This window comes from Malania oleifera, chromosome 8, assembly GCF_029873635.1.
Source record: "Malania oleifera isolate guangnan ecotype guangnan chromosome 8, ASM2987363v1, whole genome shotgun sequence".
NCBI lineage: Eukaryota > Viridiplantae > Streptophyta > Magnoliopsida > Santalales > Ximeniaceae > Malania > Malania oleifera.
The window spans coordinates 76,911,677-76,927,674 of record NC_080424.1 but is presented as its reverse complement, the minus strand read 5'-3'; the positions used below and the strand labels follow the sequence as shown (position 1 = coordinate 76,927,674).

Sequence of the window (15,998 nt, the reverse complement as noted above, 5' to 3'; positions counted from 1 at the left end):
GTAAAAAAAGAAACATAAGTCAAGAGCAACAATTGAATGGGAGAGACATATAACACGAAACATAATTAGAAATCGCAGGGGTGTTGAAGTCATTATTTATTTCATATCACACCAGCATCTTAGCCACCAGAAACGTTGAGAAAAACAAATACTTGTAGTTTATAGACGCGTATATGCACAATACATACACAATTGTTATTATAAACACATGATGGTATGCGGCTAAACAAATGGTAGCACAACCAGAAGAATAACCTCTAATTATTGAAGCACAATCCTGCACTCGGCAATAGTAATCAATCCCGACTCTGGTCAAGCAAATCGATGAAAATGCCCATTGTGGTTCAGGAGATCATGCACAATCCAACAACTGTCATTCTTTGTCCTGAATATTTCACAACAAATAAAGTTATATAAGGTGGCTTGGATTATTATATTATTCTAAGCATGACCATATCAAGAGAATACACAGCATGCTTTATTAGTATAATAAAAACCTGTGATTAAGGTTCAACATTCAGTAGATACAACCCACAAGAAATTATCAAGATAGCAAGTTTTTATGTTATTAAATCATAAAACCAGCTTAAAGTGGAAGGGATGATATTGAAATTAATAAAAGCTATAAACTTGGAAACATTAACTTTGAAGTACATAAGACTGAGCTAAGTAGAACCAACTCAGAATGCACCCAAGCAAAACTTTAAAATCCAGGGAGTCACTATAAAAATCTCACCTATAACAAGTTTCTGTTTTATAATTAAAGCACTCATCAGCCAATTGGTTAACCAGACTTCAAGTCATTCAATTTCTCATCAAGAAGCAACAATTTACCAAGTCACCACAAACAGCCCTGAGAATAGATTTAACACCCTACTGGTATTGTTCAGTCTCCTAGGAAAAAAACACTTTAATTGAACATACACCTCCTACCCCTATCCCTCTTTTCTCTAAATGGCAAAAGAGAAAGCTCTCTACTTCTCAACATAAACAGCCAGATTACCATTAGAGTTCAAAATGAACAAAAGGTTCTTCTAAAAGAGCTAATTACCCACTAGACAACAGTTATAGTACATTATTTTGAAACAACAGCTAATGCCTCATCTCCCCTTAAGACCTTTTCACCGACAGACCTGTATTCTTCAGAACCTTGATAAATTAATTGGATGAGGTAATAGAGATACAGTCAAGAAAGTATGGAGATAAAGCAAAAAAATCATCATTTTGGATTTTATCAATATTTACTTCTTGATAGATAAACATAAAGAAGAATCAAAACCAGTAAAACATAAAGAAGAATCAAAAACAGTAATAAAATGGTAAACTTATTGCCAATATGAATTCAATTTTCCCACAATTTTCCCACTTGGGTTCTTTGCACGTATTTTATTTTAGAAAGGAATGGTAGGAATTGATAGTGATTGCATAAAAAACAACAGTTAGGATCCATTTGGATCAAGGATTTTACTTGGGGAAATGAAAGAAAAGGAAAATGAGGAAACTCATTTTCATTTTTCCCTTGTATTTTCCTTCTCCATTAAATATAATGAAAAATGAAAGTTTTATTTTTTTTAAATAAGACTAAAAATTAAGAAAAACTAAACATTAATGATGCGTAAAATCAAAATTTTGTTTACAAATTTAGTTTATTTTTTATTTTCTTTCTCACTTTCCTTGATAACCAAACATGAAAATGTGGATTCCTTGATATTTTCTTTTCCTTTCCTTAATATTTCTGAGTTCCAAACAGGACCTTAGTTTAACCAAGCAATCTTTAGTTCGGAACAAAAAAAGGCTCCTGAACCCTACTTATAATATTATCAAGAAAATATATTACGTACAGTTAGTCTAAAAGTCAGAGTTTTTTCTATATTTAGTTTTAATTTATTTAAAAATATTTAAGAAAAGTTCGAGGGGAACTTTATTTCCCCATTTGATGCCTCTTAAAAAACGTTGAACCATCCAGCGTTTTTTAAACAAAATACGTTGGATGGTCCAGCGTCTTTTAATCTAAGAGAGCTCGGGTGGTTGACACATGGCGGCCAAATTTTGCTCTGATATTTAATGTCTTCCTCCCTCTCTCTCTCTACAAATCACATAACAGGCCAAACGTTGTGAGAGGTTCATCACAAAGGGGAGATTGTGTGCTAACGAACTCTAAACTTGCAGGCAACTGTTGATTCGGATTGTACAATCTGATCCGAACGTTGTGAGACGAAGTAGAATCCGAATGTTGGGAAGGTACTATATAAAGAAGGGAGATGAGGTATGGTTTCCTACATTTAAACATTGTTCTTGCTTTGCTAAGATTCGGAATTTTGACTACAAATATGGTTTAGTTCGTAGTATAAATTAGTATTTTATACTTTGAATTTGGTTGTATTGAATTAAATTTGGTAATTTGAAACATCCTTTGGAAACCCCCAATTTGAGGTTAGGGTTTTTTCATGTCTAACTTTGTTCATATTAAATTTATTTGAATAAATGATGAATGCATATGAAATTGTGTTTGATAGCATGGAATTATATTATATGTTTTGTATTTTTTTTTATCTTTTATTTATGTTAGAATGGAATTAGATTTTTCCACGTCATAGATTTTTCCATGTCATATGAACGTTGCTTCAGTTTCATAGATTTTTCCATGTCATATGAAATTGTGTCTTTTATTTTTTAGCATGGAATTAGATTTTTCCATGTCATTTATCACATTAAATTGTGCTTCTACTTCTTCTAGAATTCAATTATCATTGAGATATATATCTTTTAAGCAAAATGTGTCATAGATGTGATGAACTTACCTCGTGACTAAAATGCTAGATATTAAACATTATATGTTGTTTCTTCTCTATTAGGTCTACCTTTGTTGTATAAGGTCGTTGTTGTATTAATGAATCCTCAATATTTTATCAAGTGCATCCATTTAAGTGGGGGCAACTATTTGTGAAGGCTGCAAGATTTGTATACTGAATCAAATTATAAATTGTTGATTGTGTACAATCTTCGGCTACACATAACATGATTTGTAAAGTTGAAGGGAAATGGTAAACACAACATGGCAACACGTGCAATATATGAAACCTCACTAGTTTTATTAAAAGAAAAAACTTTTATAAATTTTCGCCATTTTAGTTTCCTTTTCTATGAAGAAGTCATGCAAAGTATGTCGAATAATAATAATTATTATTATTCAAATTATGATAATGATAATAGCTCTATATTCCATATTGCATACAATTTTACACCGAGGGCATGCCATAGACATAGGACTATGCAAATCAGTTGGTTTGAACCAAAACTTAAAAAAATAAAAAATAAATAAAACACAAAAACAAAAACAAAATTTTTTTGGTTTGAAAGAGGCAAAACCCAACCAAGCCAAACTTGGCTTTAAAATTGAAGGGATGAGATGTAGGGAAAGGGTAGGATATAGGGAAGAAATTATACAAGCGATCTGTCCCTCCATCCTACGTACCTGTTTTATAGGTGTAAAGCATGTGGTCATGGTTTCCATATTTATTAACAATGATTAAGGACTCCTCGATGGAGTGTCACATGAAAACAATCAAATCCACTGGTACATTTAACATAACAACAATGTAACAAATGCCACATAAAGGAAATAATGTTCAAACTTTGAGCATCAATGGATGCCAATACTCATGTGGAAAGTGACAAGATTTACACTATATTTGCTCTCACCTATTAGCTGCATGTGCTAAGACATGGCTAAACGCTATCAGGTTTGCTGACTCATGCTACAACACTGTCGAATACTATGCAACATACGCAATCGATTTTAACCCGATTAGGCATGAGGACTATTGGCTAGCATCCTCATTACCAACATTGTACGCAAATCCTCCATTAGCTCAACACAAAGGTCGTCCTAAAAGCTCATGTCTACATGATGAGATGGACGTAAGGGAAGGTAGGAAGAAGAACACATGCAGCATATGCCATGAACAGGGACATAACAGCACAAGGTATCCAAGAAGGACCCTACCTGGGGATGGAGCTGGTCCATCACATTGAATGATCATGTCGTTCGTGGACGAATTAAAATTAGAGAACTCAGCATAAGACAATCGAGAAGTCCACATACGCAAACCTTATTTTATAGAATATGTTATTACCTTATATTATTTCATTTAGTTAGTGACTGTATTCAACTTTTCCATTTTGCAGCATTGATCCAGAACCGAGTGATCGTTCTATTCTGACATTGATCGATCAGCACCGGTCCACTTGAGCGTGGACCAACTGTCACACCAAGCCCCTATACTGTCAAAGGGGACACAATTTTTGGAGCTCTTGTTTGATGCTAACAACCACATCATTGCATGGATCTGCACAGCAGGATTCTACAGTATATACTAGATTGGCCATATCCTATTGGATTTACATTTGGTGATGACCGATGGAGGCCGAAGACACATACATTCCACCTACGGCATGGTGAGGCAACGACCACGTTACAGAACGTCGCCATTTTGTTCGGATTGCCCATTGACAGAAGACCCACCATTGGTTATACGTGCGAACCAATAGACGATGAGACAGACAGCTAGGGACGATTAGCACTACGCCATATGTGCCACCGATTGTTAGTAGTTGTGCCACCTGACATTGCAATAGATGGTTCTTGCATCCACATGCGATATCTACAGGATCAATTTAGTTATTTACCAGCAGATGTGGAGATGGTCATCTTCTTCGCACAAGCCCACATTTTGTGCTTGATATGTGAGACATTATTTTGTGATATGTCGGGCAGTTACACCCATCTAATGTTCCTCACACTGTTAGAGGACCTTACGCAGATTAGTTCGTACAGTTGGAGATCTGGACTTTAATGTGGTTGTACAAAGAGATGTGCTACGCCACACACCCGTCGAGGAGGGAGATCGTCGGTCCTCTACGTTTACTTCATATCTAGGCATGGGAGAGATGCCTTGCCCTAGCTCCTTCATGCCTATGTATGTTGCAGATTGCGAGGGACGTAGACGGTCATTCAGTTGAGCGATTACCACTCGCATACTGGTTAGTAACAACTTCTATTATAATGGAGTTGTACTCTGTAACATATGAAGTAATACTTACTGCTTGGTTACAATATAATATTTATATTTTCGATTTGTACAAGTGGAGGGACAACATGATCGCTCCATCTGTTGCGCAACATACATTAACCTAGTACAAGTTCGAGCTGGACATGCACTATGAGCATGAGGTATTTTCTTCACGAATCACATTTTAAGTTCATAACACATAATCTATTTTTCTATAGGAAATATGTATAGTCTACTTATCTTTTTTCTATTTATGTACAATTTATATGGAGGTCGTACACTTATGAGATTACACTCGACGTATCCGCCGATTCTCATGCCAGGAGTGACTTGTGGGTAACTCGAGTGTCACTCATATGTTTTCATATTGTCGAGTTATATCTCCCTGACCAAGTTTTGCGTCAGTTTGGCTATTGGCAGGGCATTCCCAACCCCTTCTCCACATTGGGGGTACATCTTCATAGGTACGACCTCCATACAGTTAACGAACACGATCGAGGAGTGATCGATTAGATGAATTTCCACAAGATGTATGTGGATGTATGGCAGGATAGAAGAGAGCATATCATCACAGTGGAGCTAGAAGACAATCCTTTGCATCCGGATGACCCATACTTCAGGAGGTATAAGTCCATCACACGACGCTTCGTGTACAGGACCGCAACTGTATATATGAGCCTCATAAGTAAACATTAACACGCACATTATACTTCTATTATGTGGATTTTATGATGTGAATATACTAACTAAATTTTGTTATATACTGCAGGCTAACATACTATAGGAGGTAGATCTGATCTCTCCAAATCCTTCAGTACAAGGATTGGTGAGGGCTGGATTGAGGATTGTCCACGAGGATGGACAACGGGGACATGTACCTCAACCTCACCCGCTTACACGAGAAGGTCGAGCTGCTCCAGTATGAGGACATGCTCCACGTGCAGATAGTGGTTCACGGAGCCGCTCCGGTGAATCGTTTGTAGAGCTGCCTGTTGTACAAAATGAGGATGTGTTTGGCCCGTTAGCTATATGTCTTTTCGACGAGAGCTAATATTGTCGAGCCGTCTAGTAGCAGACCATATGCTAGAGATGTTACTTAATCCTCCCGGCCTTCAAGTTTGAGTACTCCGTACGACTCTCCTACCACCCCATCCACGTCATTCCTATTGGACGACAGTATAGATGCTGAGGACGTTGATGCACCGATCATGCCACCTCGTTCCTTCCCAACATCATTATATGAGTCATCTCCCCATTCGCTTCATATGGATGATGATGCAGTACCTTAGAGCGGAGATGGTAGACCTACAGGACGATGACAGGGCAGGAGACCAAATGAGGATGACCAACAAGGAGAAGGCATACGCAAACGACAACCACCCCGATAGCGGAGACCACCTGCGTGTGGCGCTTGAGTATTCATTGTTGTATATGTTCTTTAGGGCATATATTGTGTTATACATTAGTCTTATTCTTATGTTTTCATGCGTATGGCCTCATTGCATTATTTTTGTATAATTGGGAATATTTATTTGTTGTTCCTTAGTATGTATATGTAATTGGAAAATACTGTTTGCATAGTCTCAATGTATATAGTTGTGTATGAAAGTTGTGAAAATATTGTTATCAATTGCTGATGAAAATTGTTTTCTTTGAACAGGTGCAAGCATGGATGGGTATACTCGATTTTAAGAGGAGACTCTGCCGAAATTTTTACATAAGTTCAATATAGTATGAATATATACAGTTGTGTGTGAAAGTGGTAAAAATATTGTTATCAATTGCCAATAAAAATTGTATTCTTTGAACAGGTGTGAGCATGGATCTGTACACTCGATTTTAAGAGGAGACTCTGTCGAAATTTTAACAGAAGTTCGATGTAGTATGATTGTATACAATTGTGTATGAAAGTTGTGAAAATATTGTTATCAATTGTCAATGAAAATTTTTCTTTTTTAGCAGGTGCAAGCATGGATGGGTATACTCGATTTTAAGAGGAGACTGCCGAAATTTTTACAGAAGTTCGATGTAGTATGGATGTATATAGTTGTGTATGAAAATTGTGAAAATACTGTTATCGATTGCTAATGAAAATTGTTTTCTTTGAACAGGTGCAAGCATGGATGGGTATACTCGATTTTAAGAGGAGACTTTGTCGAAATTTTTACAAAAATTTGATGTAAGGTGAATATACTTTCATCAATTTTCGATGACAGTTATAAATAATATTTTCTTTTGTTTCCTTCTAAGCCTTAATGAAGTGATGTGATATTCCTAGACTAAATTTGATGTTATGAACGTATTGGATTTCATGAAAATAAAATGTTCTTTCAAAGTAAGTACATGATGCTTGGTTTTGATTTTTATGATGATGTATATGTGAAATATGATGCAAATGAAATGATATATTGAACCACTAATCTTAAACTAAACTAGATGCAACATGCAAATGCAAATGTCAGATTTGATGTAAATGATTTACTTCATGCAGATGAGGTTAAGCTTAACTGTTATTCTTGAGCTAGACCTCATGTAATGGATGAACTAAGTGTAAAATGGAAATGCAATTTCAATTTTTTTTTTTTTTTTAAAAAAGGGCTTTGCAAGGACTTCATAAGAAAACCAGGCCCATTAAAGTATGTTGTCCCAAGTTAAACTGTGAAGGCACATTAGCCTCGGATTTTGGAATTGGATGATTTCTTTTAATTTCTTGAAATTTGGGGCTCTGCTTTGCAAAGTGAATGCCTACTTGATGCAATGCATGTATGCTAAAGTTTGAGGATTGAACGAAAAATCCTAGTATGATTTTCCTGGATCAAAAGATAAAGAAGGTGACCCAGTAACATAATCTAAACATGAGGTGCTTCTCCTGTGAGTCTCTTTTCATAAAGAAGGCAATTGACTGATTTTTCATTCTGCATTTTTAGAGCTTCCTTTTATGAAAACATAAGCATTATGGACTTTCAAAGAAGTTGAAATACGAATTATGCAAAATCGAACACTATGATGCAATTGTCTTGACCTCTGAAATCTTGACTTTACTCTATCCATTGATGAACATCCTAATCTGAACTACCCCAATGTACATGGTTATGCTGAGCGTGTTTAAGTCGCTTGTCTCTCCACTAACATTGCTTCGATTTTCTACCCTAGGGTAAGGGTTGAGCTACAACAGTTTAAATCTATCACCTCATAATGGCTTGATGTTGGGAACTCAAACTCCTTTTGCCTCAATGTATATCTTCTTAGGTTATTGTTATAAAAGGATCTATGTAGCTAGACCCTTGCATCAAAACCTTCATTCCCTTATCTTGGCAAGACTTGTGCTCTCATGTAGTTAGGGCATCTTCTTACTTCTTCGAGAACTCAACGTACCAAAGAGCATATGATTGCCTTCAATCTTTCAAATGAACACTTCCCATCATAGCTAATTGAACACTTCGAAATAGCTAATTCTTGTTGACTCTTGGCTGCCTAACTCTTTCTTGAAATGACGAAAAAATTGTAATAAGTATTAAATATTTATTTTTGAAGATTATTTATAAGTAAATAGTTTGGAACCTCACCTTTTTGACACCACGACCACCACCAACAACAATAATAATAAAAAACAACCATGCCTTAAATCCTAGTAGATGGTCTCTGGGGTCAATTACATGAATCATTTTCTACCATTGCAACAACTAGTTTATTTTTGTTGATTTAAAATTGTTAGGTTGTTACATTTTCCTTTTGTGTAGGCAATTTGGATTTTTTTTTTTTAAATAAATGTTGGACTTTTCTCTATCATTATTTTCTTCCATATTTTGATAGTTTGAAATGGCAAAATTATTTGTGCAAAGTTTGTTCGCTAGATTAAATCCTACATTAGTTCATGACAATATTTATTGAACCTTATCCACTATAAACTAAAACTGCACCTTCGGTACATAAAAATATAATGGAATTAACAAGTCATGACTCCTTTTTCAAGTTTTAGAACATACTCATTGTTATTGAAAGTGATAAAAAAATTTAGGAGTTAAAATTAAAGCCAATTAGTTTAAATACTCCTAATATTTTGATGTCTAATATAAAATAAAAAAAATCGTTGAAAATTGTTCAAATCTTTAAATAATCCCTAATACAAAAAAATAATAATAAATAAATAAATTCAACTATTGACTTTTGCATGGGTCATGAAAAAATCGCTGGTCCAAATAAGCATTTTTTACATAAAATACATTGGCCCAAGTAGCGTCTTTTATCAAAGACGCTGGACCATCCAACGTCTTTTGTTTAAAAAACGTTGGAACATCCAACGTCTTTTGTTTAAAAAATGTTGGAATAACCAATGTCTTTTATTTAGAAAACGCTAGATGGTCCAACATTTTTTAGGACGCATCAAATGGGGAAATAAAGTTCTACCTGAACTTTTCTCAAATATTTTTAAATAAATTAAAACTAAATTCGAAAAAAACTCCTAAAAGTCACCAATAGAACCTTTAAAGGCTTCTCTATAAAAGGAGAAAAATATAGAAAACAGTTGTGTATTGAGTACACATGACTCGTACAAAATAGAAGGATTAGATCACTGAACAAGTGCAAAAGGAACATAATAGAATACAAACAAAATAAATATATTACGCTAAAAATTTTCATATGCAGAAGAACTCTATTTCCTATGCAAGGAAACTCAAAAAACCATTGAAGGCAAGATAGGGTCATTCTCTATCCATTAATTATTTAACATCAGCTTTCATGATCAATTTAACTAGCTTAAGGAGTCTGTTGTTTGAATTTGGAAGACATCACATCAATTTCATCATTCATCAGTTCAACTACAGCTACTGGACGGGCGACACCTTAGGGCTGTTTGGTTCAAAGGATCTTAAAAGATTCCTATTCCCATGCTTGTTTTGGGACTAGAAAGTGACATGGTAGTAATTTATAATTTCTTGGCATCATAAGCCAAACTTGTTCAGGGCATTATACTTGCTTATGGCCGCTTGTCTTGTGTGCATGGGATGAGTTACCATCATGTACATAATAGTATAGCTTTTATGCTTTGAGTATGCTTATGCCTTAGCGTAAAGTGAGAGTATGACTCCTCCATCAATTTGATGTTTCCTAGTAAGAATAGCATATAAAGCTCTTTAGGGGAGGGTGATTGTTCATCAATCTCATAAAACTCACTAGCATGGATAAGCGTGTTTAGCCTACTTGCCTCCCTCGCTAAACACATGTTGCCTATGGAGATGTCAATGAATTACGCTGCTTGAATATTTACCGTGTGCTTGTCATTTGGTTACATGAATTGTTTACTACTTCCGCTTACTTTTCATTCAACTGCTATGAATGTGTTCTTGTGGTAAACCATGGTATACTTTGGCTAACTAGTTAAGCAAGCGTGTTTTAGCTAATGCCGCATAGCCCTTCATAAGGTGTCAAGTGTTCAGCCTGTGACAGTTGGTAAGAGTGCCTATTTAATTGCTATATGGCATGGTTTTAAATCGCGGTTGCGGGTAGCGTAACGTAACAATAACGGGTGTAATGGGAAATGGGAGTAGCGGATGTTACATGACGGGAAGTGGGTGTAACGGCCGTAAATTTTTTTGAAGCACGCACAACCTTGTGCATATTAGTGTACTTGCATGTTTTAAACTTTTAACCCTTCTTAGAAAGAGTTTTAATGTATCTTGGATCATTTAGTTTGAGTCACTAAGTTCTTTGGTAAAAGCAACAAGTTTACATTTGTTTTAAACCACCATTGATAGAAAAATTATGTGTGTGCGTCTGTGCATTTATACTTCTCATTGTTCTTATCTGTGATAAATTTTTATGTGTGCTAAATTAATTAATAGAACAAAATACATTATACACTCCATTAATCTATTAGACACATAAGACATACAAATAATACAAATATAAAATAGTTAGAAAATAAAGATGATTGAAGTTATAGAATGTAGAACATAAATACCACATTACTAATATTATCAAAATAAAATATGTTCTTAACTAGTATTTTCAAATTGTTAATTAATGCATCTATTGTGAGTACTTAAAGAAATAGTAAATTTTGTATCATTGTCATCCTCATTATAATCTTTTCCCCCTCTCGCCATATGGTATATTGAGAATGAAATATAAAAGAGAGGGAAAAAGTGAGAAGAAAAAGTTAAAAATAAATATTTTTTTTTGTGTAACAGTCCTATAACGGTTACATAATGGCCGTAGCGGCCTTTACATAACAGTTGTGGTCCGTAACGGCTGCTACAACTGTGATTTTTCTTCACACCGATTTCGCGGTGTGTAACGGTATCAGCAACCCAAAAAACCATTATGTAAGGCCGTTACGTAACGGTTGCAGCCTTTATTTAAAACCATGTTATATGGATTTGGTTGCCTTCGTAGTGGATTTTGTGAAGCATCGGTAAGAGACCAGGCCAACTAATACCAAGAGAATTGAAGCAATAGAGGCATAGGCTGAAGTAGCAAACAATGTGGCCATGTCGATGGCTAAATTTGCTAATCGTGTTGATGTATTGGAGGGATCACATAAACATCAATAGGGTTCCATTGAGGAGATGTCAAAGGACTTCCACACTACTATAGAAGCTTTACAAATCCAATTGGGGAATCTAAATGCTAAGATGAACCTAGTGGTCCGAGCAATGGGAAATTCCAAATATATAGGAATATAGTATGGAAGAACAAAGGTGTCAGAACTCAAAACGTATGAGCGTGCCCATAATGCTAAGGAGTTAGAGAACTTCTTATTTGATATGGAACAATGCTTTCGTGCCACGAGGACCGACTCCAGCAAAGTACTTGGGTGGAGATGCTAAGCTATAGTGGCATACCAAGTATGATGAGACATAGAATAGACAGTGTGTAATTGATTGTTTGACAGAACATGTCAAAGAAAGACAAGTTGTTTATTTTGTTAAAGGATTGAACCATGGGTGAGGGTAGAACTTCATCGACAAAGAATTCAAGACATGCCTACAACAACCTAGGAAGATTGACCAACTATGCTGGAAAGAGTACCACAATGAGGCATGGGTGAAAACAACAGAAAGTCTTTCAAAAAGGACAAACCTAAAAGTGAGAGAGCTTACACCAAGGCATCAACTTCAAAGGAAGATCTGTCTCTTGATCTTTCAACACATCCAATGGTAAGGGTAAGATAACATGCTTCTTATGTTAAGGCCCTCACAGAGTTGTTAATTGCCATTATAAGCCAATGCCTTTTAAGCTTCCATTGCGGAGGGGCTTCCATTGCGGAGGGGCACAAGGAAATGATGAGGATAAGGAGAAAACCCCAAGGATGGGTGCAATGCAGTTCCTCAACACATTGGAGAGGCAGGCAAAAGAACCAAAAGTTACTCAAGCAAAAGGGATTAATTTTTGTGGATCTAAGCATCAATTGGAAGAGCACCTATGCTATGGTGGATATCAAGGCTACACATAATTTTCTCTCACAGGCAGAAGCACAAAGACTCGACATGAATGTGGAGGAGGACTCGGGACACATGAAAGTGGTTTAACTTCGTAAATCAGCCTACTCAAAGAGTAGCCAAGTGATTGTGAAGCTTGGACAATGGGTGGGGCATGTGAAATTCACAATATTGCCAATGGATGATTTCCAAGTGACACTTGGAATGGACTTCGTGAGGGAGATTAAGGCAATACCAAGGCCATTTGCTAATTCCCCTTGTCTAATGGTAGACCATCCTTGCATGATGCAAGTAATTGCAAAGAAAGTAGACAATGAGAAGTTCCTCTTAGTCATGCAGCTCAAGAAGGATTTAAGGAAGGGTGAGCAGACATTTCTTGCCACATTGGTGGTAGATGAAACAGGCCAAGAGTGGGTGTTTGTTGTCATCTAAGTTATGTTGGATGAATACAAAGTTGTGATGTCAGATAAGTTACCTCACAACTTGCCTCCACAACGGGGTGTGGAGACATGAAATCGAGTAGTTACTAGGGGTGAAGCCGCCTGCTAAAGAACCATATTGGATGGTACCTCTAGAGTTAGCAAAGTCGAGGAAACAACTTGATAAGTTATTGGAAGCGGGCTACACACATCCTTCAAAGCACCATTCGAAGCACCAATATTGTTTTAGAGAAACATGGCGTAAGCATGCGGATGTATGTGGACTACCATGCACTCAACAAGGTGATTGAGTGCAACAAGTATTTAATTCCACTAATTGCTAATTTGTTTGATTAGCTAGGTCATGCCAAGTACTTCACCAAACTTGACTTGTGGTCAAGCTACAATTAGGTGAGGATAACAGATTGTGATGAGCTAAAGACTAACTGCATGACACAGTAAGGGACATATGAATTTTTGGTGATACCCTTCAGATTGATGAATGCATCACATGACATTTTGCACCTTGATAAACCAGGTATTTCGTGAGTATCTCAAAAAGTTTGTTGTAGTATACTGATATGACATTGTTGTCTACAGTTCCACTCTAGGAGCATCTAAGGAAGGTGTTTGACAGGATAAAGAAGAAAAACCTTTATGTAAAGAAAGGAAGTGCTCTTTCACTCATCAGAGCATCAAATTCCTTAGCCATGAGAATAAGCAAGGTTGTATTCCAATGGATATGGAGAAAATGAGAGCTATTCAAGGCTCAAAGATCCCAATGACACTAAAGGAGTTGTATTCCTTTCTTAGACTAGCCAACTATTATTGTAAGTTCCTATAGGGGTACTTGAATAGAACTACCCCATTGAAAGATCTACTGAAGAAGGGTCATAGGGGGGACCGGATAGAAGTGTCGAGGAGTCTTAGACAACTTGAAGGAATTCATGATGTGAGATCATGTGGTAGCTCTTGCACACATCACAAAACTTTTCGAGGTACAAACAGATGCATCAAACTATGTCCTTGGTGGAGTCTTGTCACAATATGGGCATTCTATTGCATATGAGTCGTAAGTTTAGTGAATCAAATGGAAGTATGTAGAGATCAGAACTAGTAAAATAAGAAAAAATATAAAAAAAAAACCGGGGGGGGGGGGGTGATTTTGCAAGCTTCGTCAACGAATGCCCTTCAGTGCTTCATCGCCGAAATTTAGAATCTCGTCAACGAAGAGATCCCGACCGACAAAAAAAATATCAGGCTTGGGTTCGTCGATGAGGGAGGAGGTTTGGCGGCGAACAGCCTCCTATGGCTCGTCAACGAGGGACCAATTCGTCAACGAGTTGGACTAGGTCAAAAGGCCTATAAATATCATTTTTCATTGCTTAAAGGCTAAGCAATCCCAAAAGCTTTCTCTCTCTCTCTCTAGAATTGGCGAGTTCACTCTCTCTCTCTACAGTTCTTTGCCATTTGTCGCCCGTTTCGACGATTGAAAGTTACTACGAGGATCAGGGAGCTAGGATCTATAGTTCTAGCGGATTAGATTTTCGGTTTGGTGAAAAAGGTCGGGATTTGGTTTTTGAACGTTTCGATTTCTGTTTCGAAATCAAGTAAGGGGATTATGTTTAATGCAGTGTTTTATCGTTTTTGACCGATGGATATGTATATGGTGCGAGTATGTTTATGTTTTCAGTTGTTCTTCTGAAAACCAACCGTTCAAAAAACTTGTTTCTAATTTTAGGATATACCATATGATATTTTGCGTAAAAATGAACTGTGGAAAGTTCAGTTTGATCCTACAAACCATTTATTCAGTGTTTTCCGTGGTTGCCTACAGGCTATGTTTTAAATATGAAAAATTGTGTGGCATAAGGATATGAGTTTTAGAATGATGGAAATACCATGATGGATATGTTTGTGTAATATTGAACTATTTGCGAAAATACTGAAATTGATTTGAGAAATACAGGAACTTATGAGAGAGCCGAGGTCGAGTTTGTATTAAATGACCGAGGCCAGGTTTTATAAATAACAGAGTTTATTTTGAGGCTGGAGTTTGTATTAAACGGCCGAGTTGTAACAGAGGGGCCGAGTCCCGAAATTGTAATTTATGAGAGAGCAAAGGCCCAAGTGGTGTTAAACGACGAGTGGCCGGGTTTTATGAAATGAGTTTTAAAGTACATTTTTATTTACTTAAATTGCACAATATGCTTTAGAAAACCTGTGAACCTAGTGTTGCTAGCGCGGTACCGTTGCTAGAGAGAGTTTCATCAGTTGACCGCATGCGCCCACATCTACGAGCGTGTGGTGTTGGGTGGTCCTAACCGATTGACCGAGATGTAATCGGACCCATAAGAAAGCTTGCAAAAGCCTGCTATATAGCAGGGAGTTGACTTTGCTTAGGTTGATCCCCCGGGTTTTTGTCCAGCCTTTGGGCCGCACAACCCTGACCACGGGGGTTTATACATGGCGAGTAGTTCCAAGGTGTATCTTTTATGCATATCTGTATATTTATGTAATGATGTAAATGTTTTCCAGTATTGATTTATGTTTTGAGAAATGAGAAATGAGTATACATACTATGTTCAGTAAGAGAGAGAAGTATGATTCTAGTATACACTAAAAAGCATGTTGTCACACACTTTTATTAACTTAATCTTCCTTACTGAGAGGTGTCTCACCCCGTTGTACGACATATTTTTTCAAGGAATATCAGAGATCGAGTTTAGCAGGGTCCAGGGGGTGGAGACTAGTTTAGTTACTTTTTGTGAGTGTCTTCATGAACTCAGATGTGAGTAGTTATTATAGTATGCTTTCGGGCTTGTATCGCTGGTCATATGGACCGAGTATGTGAACTCATTTTTGGGATGTAATATGTGGATAGACAGAACCTTGATATATATGTTGATTTAGACTATGGTAATAGAATGTTGAGATTGTTTCATTATTCCGCTGCATATCGTATGTGATATGATGGTATCAGGTACTCATACGTCACTAAAGTAGCACCCCGGGCCCACATTTCAAGTCGGGGCATTACAAAGTACATAGCTCAAAGGAGAATA

At 36.6% G+C, this 15,998-nt stretch overlaps 1 protein-coding gene across 1 annotated transcript in view; it reads right to left on the bottom strand.

The window, feature by feature from the left end:
- Positions 1–81: 81 nt before the first annotated feature.
- Positions 82–15,998, bottom strand: part of LOC131161936 (acyl-CoA-binding domain-containing protein 3) — a 32,624-nt gene continuing 16,707 nt past the window's right edge. The window contains exon 5 of the mRNA XM_058117973.1: positions 82–385. The gene's annotated coding sequence lies outside the window, so the exon portion shown is untranslated. The remainder of the gene's footprint in view (positions 386–15,998) is intronic.